The sequence below is a fragment of the Anomaloglossus baeobatrachus genome, chromosome 4 (genome assembly GCF_048569485.1).
Source record: "Anomaloglossus baeobatrachus isolate aAnoBae1 chromosome 4, aAnoBae1.hap1, whole genome shotgun sequence".
In the NCBI taxonomy this organism is placed as follows: domain Eukaryota; kingdom Metazoa; phylum Chordata; class Amphibia; order Anura; family Aromobatidae; genus Anomaloglossus; species Anomaloglossus baeobatrachus.
In genome coordinates, this window is record NC_134356.1 from 419308315 (window position 1) to 419328784 (window position 20470).

At 41.8% G+C, this 20470-nt stretch overlaps 1 long non-coding RNA gene across 1 annotated transcript in view; it reads right to left on the reverse strand.

Moving 5' to 3' along the window:
• Nucleotides 1-742: 742 nt before the first annotated feature.
• Nucleotides 743-20470, reverse strand: part of LOC142301594 (uncharacterized) — a 50122-nt gene continuing 30394 nt past the window's right edge. Inside the window, exons 3-4 of the long non-coding RNA XR_012752839.1 lie at nucleotides 10090-10148; nucleotides 743-1243 (exon numbers count right to left, since the gene is read on the reverse strand). This is a non-coding gene — a long non-coding RNA (uncharacterized LOC142301594). The remainder of the gene's footprint in view (nucleotides 1244-10089; nucleotides 10149-20470) is intronic.

The following is a 20470-nucleotide window of genomic DNA, read 5'->3' on the forward strand; positions in this document are numbered from 1 at the left end:
GTGCAGGCTCCGACATTTCCATAATGCCGGTGCCGCGACAGGTACGATGTAGTCCCTCGTTCCTGCTGCAGCACACATCGCTGTGTGTGAAGTCGCAGGAGCGAGGAACATCTCCTACCTGCCGCCAGCGGCTATACGGAAGGAAGGAGGTGGGCGGGATGTTTACATCCTGCTCATCTCCGCCCCTCCGCCGCCATTGGCCGCCTGCCGTGTGACATCACTGTGACGCCGCACGACTGCCCCCTTAGGAAGGAGGCGGGTCGCCGGCCAGAACGACGGTCACAGGGCAGGTGAGTGCATGTGAAGCTGGCATAGCGATAATTATCGCTACGCCAGCTATCACAAGATATCGTACCTGCGACAGGGGCGGGGACTATCGCGTGCGACATCGCAGCATCGGCTTGCGATGTCGCAACGTGTAAAGCCCGCCTAAGCCAGGGTCTACAGTGGAACCTTGGATTACGAGCATAATTGGTTCCGGGAGTGAGCTCTTAAACCAAGTTACTCTTATATCAAAGCAAATTTTCGCATAGGAAATAATTGAAACAGACAATTTGTTCCACAACCCAAAAATATTTACTGCATTTATACAAACTTATTTCAGCAATACAAAATAATGCACTGTATTCATATAAAATTATTACAGTACACTAATACAAAATGCTGTACTGTACAGTAAAAAACTTAGAAAACAAATTAAACTGCACGTTGGCTTACACAAGAATTGTTGGTGTGCGGGATGTTCACTACAGAGAGAAAAAAATGATGTATAAATATGAAAACCTTTATTCTAGTACAATACACAAAAAACACACCCCAAATCTATTCACTCCAAAATAAGGGCAGAACTAAGCCAAATGTGGGGTAGGAATACTGCACAGGCAGATTACAGTACAAGGAATAGCAGAAAGAAAGTACAATACTGTATCCACAAATGCAAATTGATAGACATGCTATATAGTATATACTGTATTGTACAATGGTATATTGTATACAGTACATATGTACAGAAAGTTACGTCCAGAGCGGGTCAGAGCGCAGTGAAAGGACAGAACCGGAAGTGTGCACGGTGAGTATTTGCTCTTATTGCAAAGCATTGCTCTTAAACCAAGTTACAAATTTGTAAAAATCTTTGCTTGTCTTGTAAACCGCTCTCAAACTAAGTTACTCTTAATCCAAGGTTCCACTGTACTAGGATTCACATTGAATAGGTCACCAAAGGCTCTTCAAGAGACACTAGTTTCTGAAAAGGAAAAAAGAAAACCAGCTACAGAAAGGTCTATGAGCTCCAGCAGCCGATTAACCCACTTAAATGTGAACACTAAAAATAATCCCTTCTTGATGCATGTATTAGTTATTTTGCTTATTTACCAAATGGCATGTTGTTTATTAATATGGCCTATTGTGAGTTATCATTGTAACACTGCAATTTTACATCCACTTTAAAGAGGACTTGTCATCATGCCCAAAGTGACCAGTTGTTACTCTTATTTTATTCCTGCTGCTCCCAAGTATTAATGTTTTTGTTTGCTTGTTTTTATTAATTTGTCATCTGGTTCCCTAGATTTTAGCTTTTTTATTTACTGCTAAATTTTATGGTCCTTCCCAAAATAGCATTGATAGGGCGGCACGGTGGCTCAGTGGTTAGCACTGCAGTCTTGCAGCGATGGGGTCCTCGGTTCAAATTCCACCAAGGACACCATCTGCAAGGAGTTTGTATGTTCTCCCCGTGTTTGCGTGGGTTTCCTCCCACAATTCAAAAATATACTGATAGGGACCTTAGATTGTGAGCCCCAATGGGGACAGTGTTCCTGATGTATGTAAGGCGCTGTGGAATTAACAGCGCTATATAAATGAATAAAATTATTATTATTATTATTATTATTATTATTGGATGCCAGTGAAAAGCGGCCAAATAATACATCCCCAGAAAAGTCTGTGAGCCAAGCTCCCTTGGTACAAGCCATAACAATTAACAGTAAAAGGCCTAGATAAAAACAAACACAGAATACTCAGAAAACAGTGTGAGTAAAATATGAGCAAAAACTGGTGATACAGTAAGTCCTCTTTTAAGAATAAATCAACAAATTTTCTCTACTGCATATATTCGTGCTCAGAAGAAAGACTAAAGTCCAAAATTCATAAAGGATACTTTGGGACTTAAAGGGAATTTGTAACCAGTTTTTTGCCCCCTAATCTGAGAGCAGCATAACGTAGGAGCAGAGACCCTGATTCCAGTGATGTTTCACTTACTGGGCTGCTTAGTGTAGTTTTCATAAAATCACTGATTAATCAGCAGTAGATTATCATTAGAGGACTACTTGGCCTGCTAACAGGTAGTCCAGCATATTCATGAGCTCTGTATAACTGCTAGATCTGCAGTAGAGAAAACAATGATTTTATCAAAATGACAACAAACAGCTCAATAAGTGACACATCACTGGAATTAGGGTCTCTGTCTCTACATTATGCTGCTCTCAGATGGGGGTTAAAACCTGGTGACAGTGTCCCTTTTAATAAGGAATAAAGGTGATGTTTATTAACACCAAAACATAAATACAAAAATAATTTTCTGAAAATTCGACCCAAATAATCTTTGCGAAGGTTATCTGTATAAGGCTGTGATCCCATCTGTATATATAAAATTGCTGAGATTCTTAGCCAGAAAAGCTTCTCTGTTTCAGGCGAGTATCATATGTTATTTTTTTCTTACCTAGAATCCATATGTCATGAGTGTGTTTTTTTTTCCAACTGAGAAAAAAAAACACGCAATTGCATGACATATGGAAGCTAATTGAGAAAAAAAACGTATGACACTCGCCTGACACTGACCAACTCTTCTGGCAAAGAATCTCAGCAATTATATATATATATATATATATATATATATATATATACAGTTAGGTCCAGAAATATTTGGACAGTGACACAAGTTTTGTTATTTTAGCTGTTTACAAAAACATGTTCAGAAATACAATTATATATATAATATGGGCTGAAAGTGCACACTCCCAGCTGCAATATGAGAGTTTTCACATCCAAATCGGAGAAAGGGTTTAGGAATCATAGCTCTGTAATGCATAGCCTCCTCTTTTTCAAGGGACCAAAAGTAATTGGACAAGGGACTCTAAGGGCTGCAATTAACTCCGAAGGCGTCTCCCTCGTTAACCTGTAATCAATGAAGTAGTTAAAAGGTCTGGGGTTGATTACAGGTGTGTGGTTTTGCATTTGGAAGCTGTTGCTGTGACCAGACAACATGCGGTCTAAGGAACTCTCAATTGAGGTGAAGCAGAACATCCTGAGGCTGAAAAAAAAGAAAAAATCCATCAGAGAGATAGCAGACATGCTTGGAGTAGCAAAATCAACAGTCGGGTACATTCTGAGAAAAAAGGAATTGACTGGTGAGCTTGTGAACTCAAAAAGGCCTGGGCGTCCACGGATGACAACAGTGGTGGATGATCGCCGCATACTTTCTTTGGTGAAGAAGAACCCGTTCACAACATCAACTGAAGTCCAGAACACTCTCAGTGAAGTAGGTGTATCTGTCTCTAAGTCAACAGTAAAGAGAAGACGCCATGAAAGTAAATACAAAGGGTTCACATCTAGATGCAAACCATTCATCAATTCCAAAAATAGACAGGCCAGAGTTAAATTTGCTGAAAAACACCTCATGAAGCCAGCTCAGTTCTGGAAAAGTATTCTATGGACAGATGAGACAAAGATCAACTTGTACCAGAATGATGGGAAGAAAAAAGTTTGGAGAAGAAAGGGAACGGCACATGATCCAAGGCACACCACATCCTCTGTAAAACATGGTGGAGGCAACGTGATGGCATGGGCATGCATGGCTTTCAATGGCACTGGGTCACTTGTGTTTATTGATGACATAACAGCAGACAAGAGTAGCCGGATGAATTCTGAAGTGTACAGGGATATACTTTCAGCCCAGATTCAGCCAAATGCCGCAAAGTTGATCGGACGGCGCTTCATAGTACAGATGGACAATGACCCCAAGCATACAGCCAAAGCTACCCAGGAGTTCATGAGTGCAAAAAAGTGGAACATTCTGCAATGGCCAAGTCAATCACCAGATCTTAACCCAATTGAGCATGCATTTCACTTGCTCAAATCCAGACTTAAGACGGAAAGACCCACAAACAAGCAAGACCTGAAGGCTGCGGCTGTAAAGGCCTGGCAAAGCATTAAGAAGGAGGAAACCCAGCGTTTGGTGATGTCCATGGGTTCCAGACTTAAGGCAGTGATTGCCTCCAAAGGATTCGCAACAAAATATTGAAAATAAAAATATTTTGTTTGGGTTTGGTTTATTTGTCCAATTACTTTTGACCTCCTAAAATGTGGAGTGTTTGTAAAGAAATGTGTACAATTCCTACAATTTCTATCAGATGTTTTTGTTCAAACCTTCAAATTAAACGTTACAATCTGCACTTGAATTATGTTGTAGAGGTTTCATTTCAAATCCAATGTGGTGGCATGCAGAGCCCAACTCGCGAAAATTGTGTCACTGTCCAAATATTTCTGGACCTAACTGTATATATATATATATACACAGATGTGATCGCACTCTAAAGGGGTGCAGCAGAGACTGGCATTGAAAGAATTGAGAACCTCACAATTCTTTTGATTATTGTTGGGAGCTTTCAGCGCTGCTGTTACAGGTAAATGCCGGCTGTGTTACACGGCCGGCATCTGACAAGTATGGAATGACTTCAGCTCTCCACACACAGGCACTCGACACTAGACATTACTGGCACATCCAATGTCAGTAAGAGGTTAAATTATTTTATCGTTTCATTTACTTTCACGTTAAAGAAAGAGGAAGCAACAAAGGGCCTTTGAAAAATACTGCTAATTTATGACTGTATGCCTTCCATTTTCTTAGAAAGATAAATAAACTAGTAGATTTGCTTCTAAAGAAAAGGGAAACTTAAAATGGTCACTACAGTTTTACCTCAAAGCAGACATAATAGCTGTGTGTAATAGTAAGTTTAATTACGGTAGTGGTTTAAGTCCCACATTCAAGCATATTAGATATATTACACATTGAAGTGTATATCCAGACTAACAAATCAAAAGAAAGTACATTACAATACAGGTGCATCTAAATAAAATAGAATATCATCAAAACATTAATTTATTTCAGAAATTAAATACAAAAAGGGAAATGCGTATATTATATAGAGACATTACACACAGAGTGATCTATTTCAAGTGTTTATTTCTGTTAATGTTGATGATTATGGCTTACAGCCAATGAAAACCCAAAAGTCATTATTTCAGAAAATTAGAATTACCACAAAACAAAACACCTGCAAAGTTTTCCTAAGCATTTAAAATGGTCCCGAAAGCGGGCTTTACACGCTACAATATATCTAACGATGTGTCGGCGGGGTCACGTCGTAAGTGACGCACACCTGGCGGCATCGTTAGTGATATTGTAGTGTGTGAAACCTACGTGCCATTGCGATTGAACGAAAACACGTTGATCGCATACACGTCGTTCAGTTACTAAAAATTGAACGTCCGGTTGTTCAATGTTCCCGAGGCAGCACACATCGCAATGTGTGACACCCCGGGAACGATGAACACATCTTACCTGCGTCCCGCCGGCAATGCTGAAGGAAGGAGGTGGGAGGGATGTTTACGTCCCGCTTATCTCCGCTCCTCCACTTCAATTGGCTGGCCGCTTTGTCACGTCCCTGTGACGCCGCACGTCCCTCCCCCTTCAGGAAGTGGATGTTCGCCGCCCACAGCGAGTTCGTATGGAAGGTAAGTACGTGTGACGGGATTTAATCGTTTGTGCGACACAGGCAACAAATTGACCGTGCCGCACATACGATGGGGGCGTGTGCGATCGCATACGATATCGCATTTGTAATTGTAAGGTGTAAAGCAGCCTTTAGTCTGATTCAGTAGGCTACACAATCGTGGGGCAGACTGCTGACTTAACAGATGTCCAGAAGGCAGTCAATGACACACTCCACAAGGAGAGTAAGGCAAAAAAGGTCATTGCTAAAGGAGCTGGCTGTTCACAGAGTGCTGTATCCAAACATATTAATGGAAATTTGAGTGGAAGGAAAAGTGTGGTAGAAAAAGGTGCACAAGCAACCGGGATAACTGCAGCCTTGATAGGATTGTTAAGAAAAGTCAATTTAAAAATTTGGGGGAGATTCACAAGAAATAGACTGCTGCTGGAGTCAGTGCTTCAAGAGCCACCACACACAGACGTATCCAGGACATGGGCTACAAGTGTCACATTCCTTGTGTCAAGCCACTCATGACCATTAGACAATGCCAGAAGCATCTTACCTCGGCCAGGGAGAAAAATAACTGGACTATTGCTCAGTGGTCCAAGGTGTTGTTTTTTGGTTAAAGTAAAGTTTGTATTTCATTTGGAAATCAAGGTCCCAGAGTCTGGAGGAAGAGTGGAGTGGCCACAGTCCAAGCTGCTTGAGGTCTAGTGTGACGTTTCCACAATCAGTGATGGTTTGGGAAGACATGTCATCTGCTGCTGTAGGTCAACTGTATTTTATCACGAACAAAGTCAGCACAGCCGTCTACCAGGAAATTTTAGAGCAATTCATGCTTCCCTCTGCCGACAAGCTTTTTGGAGATGGAAATTTCATTTTCCAGCAGGACTTGGCAACTGTCCACACTGCCAAAAGTACCAATACCTGGTTTAGTAACCACAGTATTACTGTGCTTGATTGGCCAGCAAACTTGCCTGACCTAAACCCCATAGAGAATCTATGGGGTATTGTAAAGAGGAAGATGAGAGACACCATGCCACAAGCTGATCGCCTCCATGCTATGCCGCATTGATGCAGTAATTCATGCAAAAGGAGCCCTGGCCAAGTATTGAGTGCATTTACTGTACACACTTTTCAGGAGGCCAAAATTTCTGACTCTAAAATCATTTTTTAAGTTGGTCTTATAAAATATTCTAATTTTCTGAGATAATGACTTTTGGGTTTTCATTGGCTGTAAGCCATAATCATCAACATTAACAGAAGTAAACACTTGAAATAGATCCCTCTGTGTGTAATAACTCTGTATAATATATAGAATAGCCTGATAGTGCCAGCATAGCACTGGCTTTAGGTTATATACAAAAATCCTGGTGATTGGTTCCCTTTAAAATCATGCTAGAGCTTATTTTCTGGATAGGTCTTATTTTCAGGGAAACAGGGTATCAGTACTCTATACAGTACCAACATCTCCAAGGAGTTTGTATTTGCATGTGTTTCCACCGGGTACTCCGGTTTCCTCCCACAATCCACATAGTGAATTCAGATAATGAGCCCCATTGGGCACGGTGATAATGATATCTGTTAAGTGCTGTGGAATTAATTAATGGTACTACAAATAAAATAAATAAATACTTGACGACCACTTTACTGATATTTTTCTGAACCGCAATTCTGCAATTTTGGGGAAACAGATATCCCTCATTCTGGTGACTGATGTAGGTTCCTGTTTTTGGATCACTACCACCACCGATTTAACAGTGGACAAATGGTAAATGCTTCCGGCTATTTAAATTTCAAAAAACAGAAATAGCATTTTGAACGGAATTCGGTTGAAAAGTAACAAGGGGATGTCAAAATAATTTTCTCTATTTTACTGTTAGACAACAATGCCAAGGGCAAATTTTACTTTGCCTTCCCTGGTATACAGCCACCTTGCTAGCAGAACATGTGCCAATGGATCTGCTTTCAATAATGTGGTCCTGTAGATATGCCACCCAGGGGAAGACCTCCTTGTTTGACTTTGTGTATGAGATTAATGTATTCCTGTTTATATCTATTGAGGAGCTTTAACCTGAGCATAATTTGTGCCATGTGTTTATAAAGAAAGATATGTTTTTTATTGTTCACAGGGTGATTTTAAATACTTTCACATGGATCTCCCTAATAACGGAAAAGTATTGCTGTCCAGGCCTTTAGATTATGAAAATGTACAGGAACTGGAGGTTTTCATTCATGCTGTGGTAAGATATAGCGTTGCAACACTTTTGTTTAGTATTTTGAAATAGTATTCTCCATATTTCATTAGAAATTACTATACATTCCACAAAAAGTCCCAGGTTTTATTCCTAAGGCACTTTTTGGGGGATTGGCAGCGTTCATATAGTTATCAATTGTTTATTTTGCTGTACATTGGAGTCAGATACAATTACTGCAGTTCTTTTGTAAGGCTATGTTCACATGTCCAGAACCCATTAGTTAGGACAGATCCAGTTGCAATTAATTGACAAAAATGTCTTGTAGGCACAACTTGGTTGTGTGGCTAAATAAAATTCTGTCAACTGGATCCGTTTTTTTTTCTTTACCATTGAAGCCTATGGAATAAGGTCCTTTAATTATATTAGCCATCCGTTTTTCATTCATTTGGAAAGTATCCATTTTTGCTTACTAGATTGGTTTCAAATAGAAGAAAACAGATGTCTATTTACCAGATCCATTTTCCATAGACTTCAATATTAGGCTATGTTCACATGTCCTGTAATCATCCGTTAGAATGGATACAGCAGGACTCTGTTGGCAAAAAAGTTGTGCAAACACAACTTTCTTCTCCGCTTTTAAACAATTAGGTCCAATTTTTAAAAGATGGGAGTCTATTGAACATGGATCCGCTTTTTAGCATTCTGTTTTTCTTGCAGTTGCAAAGGATCTATTTTTTGCTTACTGGATCAGTTTCAAATGGAAGATAAATATGGGATCCATTTTCCATAGACTCCCATGATAAAAAAAAACAGATCCTGCAAAAATCTATTTTTTTCAAAACTCACAAGAAACTTGTGTCTCCACAACTTTTTTTGCCAATTAATTGCTGTTGGATCTGTTCTATCGGATGACTAATGGACATGTGAATATAGCCTAAAGGCTACTTTACACACTGCGATATCGGTCCCGATATCGCTAGTGTGGGTAGCCGCCCCCATCTGTTGCGCGACACGGGCAAATCGCTGCCCGTGCCGCACAACATCGCCCAGACCGGTCACACATACATACCTGTCCGGCGATGTCGCTGTGACGGGCGAACCGCCTCCTTTCTAAGGGGGCGGTCCGTGCGGCGTCACAGCGACGTCACTGAACCGCCGCCCAATAGCAGCGGAGGGGCGGAGATGAGCGGGACGTAACATCCCGCCCACCTCCTTCCTTCCTCATAGCGGCCGGGAGGCAGGTAAGGAGAGCTTCCTCGTTCCTGCGGTGTCACACGGAGCGATGTGTGCTGCCGCAGGAACGAGGAACAACCTCGTTACTGCTGCAGTAACGAGATTTGAGAATGGACCCCCGTGTCGCCGATTAGCGATTTTGCACGTTTTTGCAACGATGCAAAATCGCTTATCGGTGTTACACGCAACGGCATCGCTAATGCGGCCGGATGTGCGTCACGAATTCCGTGACCCCAACGAGTTCGCATTAGCGATGTCGCAGTGTGTAAAGCCCGCTTTAGTGACAAAAAGCTGCAAAAATTAGGAAACATTTTACAGTAAAAGCTTTTCCTTCCTCTAAAAGAACACTGTTCAATTTTTTGTCCAAGAGACAGCTTGCTATAAACACATGACAATCCAATCTATTTGTATCCAGACATGGCTTAAATAGATAATAATCCTTACAAATGTGTCCCCTCACACTAGCAGTAATCACATTTAACTGTAATCTCCTGGAGATTATACTATTTGACACCACTACCAATCATGGACTAGTCAGTAGTCACTGATTCCGGCTGAGTCTGGGTAGGACTCTCCTCCTGAAGTCTTTGAGCTTTCAGCTTAGCTTTCTGATCTTCCTACATATGGGTACTATCACCTTTAGTGATGTGGAGCTAATGCATAGTGACAGACCGACTCTTAATATTATGCCATTCCTAATTGAAAGTAAAAATAGAACAGCTAAACTCAGGGTGACTTTTGCACTATAGGAAAATCCCTACCAAGTATGAAGTGTGTCAATTGTTTTATGTGCTAAATAGATATTTATTATGTATTAAAGGTTTATGCTGCTACAACTAAAACATAACTATGTTTGTAGGTACATCTTGTAATAAAAATAAACTTAGACTTACCGGTAATTCGGTTTCTAAGAACCTTCCACGACAGCACCACAAGAGGTTGCCTCCTCATCCTAATAGGAACAGGAAACACAAAGAGGTTAAGTAGCTCCTTCACGCCCTCTATCCTCAGTGTTTTTCTAAAGTACCAAACAGGTATGGAAACTTTAAATATGTATTTGATCAAATACCCAAAAGAACAAAAGGGTGGTAAACTACCCATGCTGTCGTTGAGGTTTCTTAGAAACTGAATTACTGGTAAGGCACTCTTGCATAGTAGGGCAAGTAGACTCTTCTGCTAAGTGAACCTGTAGATCTGTCTCAGCATGAAAGAATTAAATTTTGAAGGATTCTTCTATGGGCTTGAGCCCAAGGTACTACCTGAATGCATAAGATGTCTGTTCTTAGGAATTTATTATTATTATTATTATTTATTTTTATAGCGCCATTCATTCCATGGCACTTTACAGTGGAAGAGGGTATACATACAACAATCATTAACAGTACATAACAGACTGGTATAGGAGGAGAGAGGACCCTGCCCGCGAGGGCTCACAGTCTATAGGGAATGGGTGATGGTACAATAGGTAAGGACAGAGCTGGTTGCGCAGTGGTGTACATTAATTTAGATAATCCCTAGGAAAACCTTTTTGATGGAAAGATTTAAGTCTGATTTGTGTAGATTTACCTAGAGATTCTAAAATTTTGAGTCTTGTCTGCAGATTTTCTCTGAGTCATGGAATAGAGAGAGCCATAATTAAAAAATCATCAAGATAGGAAATTATGCAAATGTCTTACTTACTGATGAACGCTACCATCTCCACCATGATGTTCTTGAGCACCCAAGGTGCTGAAGAAATCCTGATGGGAAAGATGTTGAACTGGGAATAAAGAACTTCTTATCCTTGAGTGACAGCAAATCTTAGGAATTTCTGATATGCTGGATGTATGGGCAGATGATAATAAGCATCCTGTAGATCGAGGGTTGCCATAGCGAAGTTTTTCTTTTTAGCGGGACCAAGAATCCTATAGACTCCATTTTGAATGTTCTGCAGGTAATATGGTGGTACAGGTGATAATTCTGTAGGCCTCAATTGGTTTCTTTATCAGGAATAGATGAGAATATTGGCCCTTGCCTCATTCTATTTCTGGAACTGGAGAGATCACTCCTGATGCTTGTAGGTATTGGAGCCCTGGGTTCAGGATTTTCTGTAATCTGAGAGATTGTAGAGATCTTAGTTCTAGTCTTCAGGGGGCGGGGGGGGTAGGAAGAGATCTTCTGAAGATGTTTGGTTAAGGTAGCAATTTATTGTTATCAGAAGCTTTTTCTAACATATCGCCCAAATCCAGATCAAACACATACTCTCCTCTGAAAGGAATATGGAAAAAAGTTTAGACTTTGATACAATATCTCCGCTCTACATCTTCAACTAGAGTGCTCTCCTCCTGGTATTTGATATGACTGAATATCTTGCCATTATCTTATCCTTCAGTTCTCCCAGAACGCTTAGCCATTTCTCTTTTGGAACTCCCACCCATCCAGAAATAAATTCTGTATGTTATCATGAATAGGGAATACAATTTTCCTCTTTGACCATAGCCCGCTGAACATTTCATCGTGGGCTGTTTTAATAGTCTTTTCTTCTTCTACTTCCATTGGATTTCTTACTGCCGATAAGCGCTCCTTCATGTCTTCGGAAGAAAAATTATATTTTTTGTCTTGCTGTTCTAAACTGTGACTCGGGGTTAGCTTTCCTTCTTCCAGCCATTTTTCATGGATGGATAAGTCCGCTTCAAAGGCTGAACTGTCCCTTTGGTTATACTTCCTCTTTTTTTTCTCCCGATGATGCCATAGTAAATGATTGAGAGAAAAAGTCTAGGTAAGACTGAATCTACTGATGCACCATACCCCTTACTTCTATACGGGGATGGCTGTTCCTCTTTTAGAATCTTTTCCGTGCACTCTTGGCATAAAGTTTTTTACAATTGTAGCTTTAGCGTTTGGCCCAGGATCCTTGTGAGATTTCATAAGTTCAGATCCTGTTCTAAAGTGGGACCTTATTCATACCAGTAAAACTTACTGGGCCTTGGTTTCCACTGGGCTCTACAGATGCAAATCTAAGAGAAACCACACCCTCCATCTTATAAATTCCATACCTTAGGTTGTCTTCTGTCAGGGTCACTTATAGTCCAGTAACCATGACTCAGTGTGACAACATTCATTTTGATGAGATGCCTCCTCCTGCTTTTGATGAGATTCCTCCTCCTGCTTCCCCAGGAATCCTCTCTGTATAGGTCCCAGGATAGATCCTGCTGCTCCAGCAGTCCAATTTTCAAATTTCCTGCTTTTAAAACTCTCTGCGTTCCACCGTGGAATGCACCTAGAAGTGACATCATGCCCCAAGGATCTGGTGGCTGCTGTCACTTCCTATGCACATTTACCATGTTGGGGAAGGAGGAACAAGGCTGGGGAGCTTCGACACGACCCCAGCCTACCACCATTCAGCATTACCCTGGGCGCTGGAGAATAGTGCATTCCTGCTCCCGAAGAAAGCAGGAGCAGCCTACTGAGGAGGAAGGCAGTGTGATCAGCCTTTGCTGCTCTGCTACTAAGAAAGGTAAATCAAATGGAATGACTGATGGCGGGCCACAACATCCCAGGAAACCTCTTAATGCCCCAAGGGACAGGAAAAACACTGGGGTTAAAGGGTGTGGAGAGGCTATTTAACCTCTATGTGTTTCCTGTCCCTATTAGGCTGGAGAGGAAACCTCCTGCAGTGGTGGCACAGAAGGGATTACAGAAAACATAGTTTCTAAATTTGACTACTAATTTATTAATAAGAGTGTATTAGTTTTGGGTAGAAACAATCTTTAAAGGGAATGTGATACCAGATTGAGAGCAGCATGATGTAAAAACAGAGACCTTGATTTCAGCGATTTGTCATTTACTAAGCGTCTTGCTGTAGTTTTGATAATCTCCTGCTGGTAAAAAAAAGTTACTTTATCACCAGAGGACTAGTAGACCTGCTGTAAAGTAGTCCTTCACACTCATGAGCTCTATTTAGTTTCATCCCCACTACTGATTAGCAGCTTATTGCCTATGCACAGCACACAGAAAGCTGCCTATCAGTGGTGTGGGTGGGGTCATATAGAGCTCAGCATTCAGAGAACTGGACATCTGCAGTAGATAAAACAGTGATTTTATCAAAACTAAAGCAAGTACTTCAGTAAGGAATACGTCGCTGGAATCAGAGTCCCATCCCCTACATCAGATGGCAGGAAAAAAAAGCTTATAGAGAGGAATAAGGCCATTCATAAGGTCTGTGGTATTTCAGGCATTGTAATACACAGTAGAAGCAAAGATTCATAAGAATATAGGCTGTGAGCAATATCAATGGTTAATAATAACTTATCTCGCGGGATACTCTGGATTTGTTTTGCAGCAGGCTGACCAAGCTGTACTACTAGAAATGAGTCGGCTGTACACTAGTACACGAGTACCTCTCCTCCATAGTTTTCATGCTGCTTTCATTTAGTCTGTTAATCTGTGCTGATGAAAGTAATAAAGACAATGAATAAATATTAATAGACATATTTTCTAACATAACAGGAAATGATAACGAGAGAGCGGCAGCGCACTACAGCCAGAGTGCGGGTCATTGTTCTTGATGGGGACGATCAGTATCCCCAGTTCCTTCCCTGCCTTTATATGTTCCATGATGGTGTCAAAGTCTGCGTCAGTCCAACGTACTCTGTGAACATCACATCAAGATTAGAGCCAGTAAGTTTTTGAAGATTTTGGATTTTCAAGAATAATTGCATCCTCATTCCTAAAATATAGGTTCCCCCCTTCTCCCCGATTCATTCATCATTGTTGTTTCTCCAGTTTTCTGGAGCAATTTGCTAATTTTAGTGGCTTTATTACTTGTTCCTTATTCTAAATACATTTTGTGCCACTTTTTAAGTTGTTTTTTTTTTAAAGTCCTTTTTAAACTTTCTTCAATAACTTATACAGTTGTTTTCAGACAGATTTGTGAAATGTAACTCTTACATTATTATTATTATTATTATAATAGCACCATTTATTCCATGGCGCTTTACAAGTGAAATAGGGTATAGATACAACAATCATTAACAATACAAAACAGACTGGAATAGGAGGAGAGAGGACCCTGCCCGCGAGGGCTCACAGTCTACAGGGAATGGGTGAGAGCACAATAGGTGAGGACAGAGCTGGTTGCGCAGTGGTCTACTGGATTGAGGGTTATTGTAGGTTGTATGCTTGTTGGAAGAGGTGGGTCTTGAGGTTCCTCTTGAAGCTTTCTACGGTAGGGGAGAGTCTGATATGCTGAGGTAGAGTGTTCCAGACTATGGAGGAGGCACGGGAGAAATCTTGTACGTGATTGTGGGAAGAGGAGATAAGAGAGGAGTAGAGAAGGAGATCTTGTGAGGATCGGAGGTTGCGTGCAGGTAGGTACCAGGAGACTAGGTCACAGATGTAGGGAGGAGACAGGTTGTGGGTGGCTTTGTATGCCATGGTTAATGTTTTGAACTGGAGTCTTTGGGCGATGGGAAGCCAGTGAAGGGATTGGCAGAGTGGCGAGGCTGATATTTGGCACTTCTTATTCCACTCTGTGCCTGGAGTAAGGTTTCTGGACGTTTTTACTTTGGTGCATTTTAAGACAAACATGACTTTTTAAAGGAAAAAAACCTTTTAAATGCAAAAATAAAGAACTTTTTTTTAATTCATTAAACGCGTGTGCCATTTTGAAGAATTTGGTGCAAAAAACATCAGAAAATTCGACAAGACATAAAAAGAAAAGTGCCTTCAATAAATTGCAAGCAATGAATTGGGGCCCTAATGTCTATTTGAGTAGTAATTTCTTGCTTGTTTTCCCAGGCCGGATCACTTTTGTTCGCTCCTGGGCCTATATTTGCTGAAGATGGTGACAAAGGAATAATGACTCCAATCTCCTATTCTATATTGTCAGGTAAAGTGCATAAAATATGAACTCATCAACGCTGTTTTTCCTTAAACACTAAAATTGTCTCTTCAGGGAGGAAGGAGACAAACTCTAGTGCCACCTATTGGAAGTAGCAATCCTACAAGTCAAAAATGCCTTTTAACAAGCCTTTTCATATAACTTAAGGGTACTTTACACGCTGCAATCTCGCTAGCGAGAACGCAAGCGATCGTACCCGCCCCCGTCGGTTGTGCGACACGGGCAAATTGTTGCCTGTGGCGCACAACCTTGCATACACCCGTCACACGGACTTACCTGCCCTGTGACGTCGCTCTGGCCGGCGAACCGCCTACTATCTAAGGGGGCGGTTCGTGCGGCGTCACAGCGACGTCACACGGCAGGCGTCCAATAAAAGCGGAGGGGCTGAGATGAGCGGGACGTAACATCCCGCCCACCTTCTTCCTTCCGCATTGCCGGTGGAGGCAGGGAAGGAGATGTTCGTCGCTCCTGCGGTGTCACACACAGCGATGGATGTGTGGTGCCACAGGAATGAGGAACAACATCGCTAATAAGCAGAGAACGATTTTTGGTTTCAGGACAACCTCTCCGCGGCAAACGATTTTGACCGCTTTTGCGATCATTTAAGATTGCTCGTACTTGTCACACACTGCAATATCGTTAATGACGCCGGATGTGCATCACAAGCACCGTGACCCCGATGATAATTCACTAAGGATATCGCAGCGTGTAAAGCCCCCTTTAGGATTTATACCAGATCAGAACCGCAATTTGCAGACACGGTGTTTCGGGGTGATTGCCCCTCGTCAGTGCAAAGTATGGGAACTGATCTGGCTTATGGGAAGCTATAGTGGGACCCACTATAGCTTCTCACAAGCCAGATCAGTTCCCATACTTTGCACTGACGAGGGGCAATCACCCCGAAAAACAGTGTCTGCAAATTGGGGTTCTGATCTGGTATAAATCCTAAGTCATATGAAAAGGCTTGTTAAAAGGCCACTTTTGACTTAAAGATTGCCTAAGATTGCTACTTCCAATAGGTGGCACTAGAGTTTGTCTCCCTCCTCCCTGGAGAGATAATTTGAATATTTCACAGAGGAGCATTGCAGCTATAAGACCCCTCACTGGCAGCCCGACTGGTTTCTCAGGTCTCTGCAAGGAGAATAGTCTTCCCCGTGGTCCCCTCCTTAAACACTAGAAATACCAATATGTAACTACCTGGGTATTTTCTTTTCATTTAAGGTCTTCAAGCTATTCTCTGATTTGTCAGTGTATTGAATACCTTGTAATCTTTATTATGGGTCCAAACAAAGCATGTCTTTAAGTGTCTTCTCCTACTGAAATTCAATACTAGATTATTATAGGTTTATTAGCTAGGTATTGGATGGGAACTAATGCAGGAGTCTATGGCACGTCCTATTCAATTCTATTAGTTATAACATTGACAAGATAACTGATGTCTGAAAGTGGTGCTCAATGACAGGCCTTTAATTGACTGGCCTTTTATTGTGTCCAGTCTAAGGCACACCTGTGCAATAATCATGCTGTCCAATCAGCATCTTGATATTCCACACCTGTGAGAAGGATGGAATTTTTCGACAAAGAAGAAGTGCTCACTAACACAGATTTAGCAAATTTGGGTACATAGAAAAAATCTTAGCTCTTTGAATGTTGCGTTTACATTTTTGGGCATTATACGGTCTCTACAAACAGCTACTATAGGGTCCAAGATACAGAGGGTCCAGCCCTGGTTGCCTTCCATTTTGTTTTCTAAGACAGTCATGAATACTTATTCCTATGCAGTGGATACATCAAGGAACAGAGGAGAGGGGAGTTTCAGAAAAAAGCGATAGGGGTATGACAAGGCAAACAAGCAGCAAAATGTATCATGTAGAGATGTGATGGACTAAGCCAGCACGAGACTGATTATTATTAATTATTATTATTATTATACAAACATAATTTATCGTATTATCAGGTCCTGGCAGTGATCTGTTCCAGATTGACAATATTACCGGATCTGTTTCCCTGATAAACACACTGGAAAGTATACCTTCATCTACTGTCTATAATTTGAAGGTTTTGGTAAGTTTTTATCATCATTTAATTTATTCAGGAATGAACAATGTTTGGTTTTTTGAACAATCAGGACTGGAAATTCAACCTTGAATTTATCTGCTAGTTGAGCAGGAATCCTAAAGGCCCCTTTACACACTGAGACTTTCTAGCGATCCCACCAGCGATCCCAACCTGGCTGGGATCGCTACAAAGTCTCTGGTGAGCTGTCAAACAGGCAAACCTGGCCAACGACGCAACAGCGATCCGGACCTGCAGAACGACCTAGCTAGTCTTTGGGGACGTTGTAAAGCAGCTTTTTGAAAGGGAAGTTGCTAACGAAGTCGCTGTAAAGTCCTTTTACACACTGAGACTTTGCTGCACAGCGGGAAACAAAGGACCAAAGAATGGTCCTGAACGATTTGTAGCGATCACAACTTCACAGCAGGGGCCAGGTCACTGATGTGTTTCACACACTGCAATGTCGCTGGGGAGGTCGCTATAACGTCACAAAACCGGTGACGTTACAGCGATGTCGTTTGCGATGTTGCAGTGTGTAAAGCCACCTTAATGCTGAAGTCCTTTTGCAACCACACAACCTGCAACCATAATTCTTACCCAGTAGTACACTAAAGGCTTACAGTACACGTCAATTCTAGTATGATAGTTTTTGGTTCTCATTCCCTATTTGCCATGTGTCTGCTGCCAATTTACTAGAGAGTAACTTAGAACAAACTTCTCCATTTAGCTCAGGGGTGGGGATGACCTTTTCTGTGGTCCCTGTACATATTCCCAGACACCACAGTGCTCAGGTGGCAGCCACGTCTTGCAATGCTGAACACTCCAATACCTACACTAGAGAATTATGCCCACAAACTGGCCAGTGCCAGTGTGAGGACGTACTTTGTGGGCGAATGTGCTCTTGTCCCACAGAAGATGAGCGGCTGACCCAGTGCCAATGCCAATGTGCTGTCTGTTCCCCCAGGTCTGTTTGTGCCCCCCAGCATCCATCAGGTCTGTTTTTTCCCCGCAGTATTCCCAGGGCTCTCTGTGCCCGCCGGCGTCCCTAGGGCTGTCGGTGCCCGCCCGCATCCCCACGGCTTTCTCTGCCCTCCAGCTGTTATGGACAAGATTATGAATTATTATGAGTATATAAGTATATAAGAGTTACATGGAGATATCCATAAAGAACAGGATTTAAGATGGTGTTTGAACTGTACCCCACATATCTCTTGGCATAAGACTCAGACAGACAGTCTGGGCTATTCTTGTGACAAGTGAATCATGCTGACATTGCTTAATATAAATGAGGAACCAAGCACATTACAGTAAATTGTATATCACAGAATAAGCTGTTCTACTTTATCCAATAGGAGACGTGTTACGTATTCTTGGCACCTAGCCAATAAGGTTATATATATTTGTACAACTTCCGGAAATAAATCAGTCTTACTTTCTATTCATATCTGAGCACGTCTCTGGTGTGTGTGAAAGGTGGTTATGCATGCTACCACGAGTGACTCATAATTTGGACTGCAGACAGTTTAAGAGGGATGCATGACTAGATTGCATCAACCTAAATTACGGCCTTATCACAGCGTCCCCAGAGCTGTCTGTGCTCTCCAGAGACCTCAGGGCTGTCTATGCTCTTCAGCATCACCAGGGCCGTCTGTGCTCCCCAGTATCGCCAGAGCTGTCTGTGCTCCCAGCGCCGCCAGGGCTGTCTGTGCCCTTTCAGCGTCCTCAAAGTAGTCTAAGCCCCCCACGCTGTCTGTGCCCCCCTGGCTACCTGTGCTCTCCAGCTATGTATATACCCTCAGTGATATATGGGCCCCTAGTGATGTATATACCTGCTTCTTGTGGACTGCTAGCACATAGACCGGTCAATGATCTCGGCCGGTACACAGGGCCACTGCTGCCATCAGCGCCACAAATCATTCAACTGAAGTAAATAAAGTTCTAATGGCAGCGGCGCCCCCCTGCACAGGCCGAGATCATCGTGGGGTCTACGTGCCTGTGGTCCACAAGAAGCAGGTAAGAGGACACCGAGTGAACTCGGGTATAAGCCAAGGTGGGCTTTTTCAGCAAAAAAAAATGTGTTGAAAAAGTTGGCTTATACACGAGTATATACATTGAAGAATAGAGGGGATACCATGCTGATTTTTTTAATTATTTGAAGAAAAATTTCCAAACCAGCCAAGGGAGAGCAGACAACTGGGGCCTGATATTTTAGGGTGAGAAGGGCCATGGTTATTTGGCCCTTCCCAGCCTAAAAAAAGAAAAATAGCAGCCCACACTGACCCCAGAAGTGTTGCATCTATTTGATGCACCAAATCTGGCTCTGTACTTGGCTCTTCCCATTGTCTTGGTGTGGTGGTAAATAGGGTGATATATGGGGTTGTGCCAGCTGTGAATGGCCAGCTGGCACCAAGCCCTAGTATTAACAATGGGTTGGCATCTATCAGACACCCCCATTACTAATCCAGTATAAATATAAAAAAAAATATTTTATTTGAACAAACATCCCCCTGACTGCAGCCCTAGTTCACCAATTTATTAAAAATGTATTTAAAAAAAAAAAGTCTGCTGTAATCCATAGCAATATCATAGCCCAAAAGCAAATCTAAAAGACATAAAAAGAGAAAATGATTAAAGAAATAAAGACACCCTCATTCTCCAATTTATTTCCCTGAAAAAACCCTAATCCAAGGTCCGACGTAATCCAAAAGGGGGTCCCACAATATTCCAAGACTCACTGTCCCAGCCATTGAAGAACAGGTCATTCCTCATTGGCTGGGAGTCACTGCAGCCTCACACACTGTTCTTTGTGAGAACCACTGCAGGGAACTGAGATGACCTCATGAATTTTGAAAAAGGGGGGAACCCTACACCGTTTTTTAAAATTATTTGTTCAAAAAATTAAAAAAAAAAAAATCAGCATGGGATCAACTCTATTTTTTCAAAACCAGCCAAGGTACAGCTAACAGCTGAGGGCTGCAGCACATAGCCGCTTCTGCACCTGTGTTGGTTATAAAAATTGGGGGGCACCTCACGTAATTTTTCTAAAATTAGTAATTAATTCTGCTAAATAGCTGTAAAAGTGATGTCCGTATTTGACCAGTGCTGCCAGAAAAACTGACTTGCAAAGATCTCAATTGACTGGCGAAATAATGTAATATTTGTAATCATAATTCAACATGTGAATGATGGTAATGTAATATTTGGATGTAGCAGAACAGTGGTCCCTCAGATTCAATGTTACTGGTGGGCCTTTACCACCTCAGTCCAACACAGGTTATATGTCAAATTATTATTCCCTCCAGGCCTCGCAAGTTTGTGACTCAAGAAAATTTTCGTTG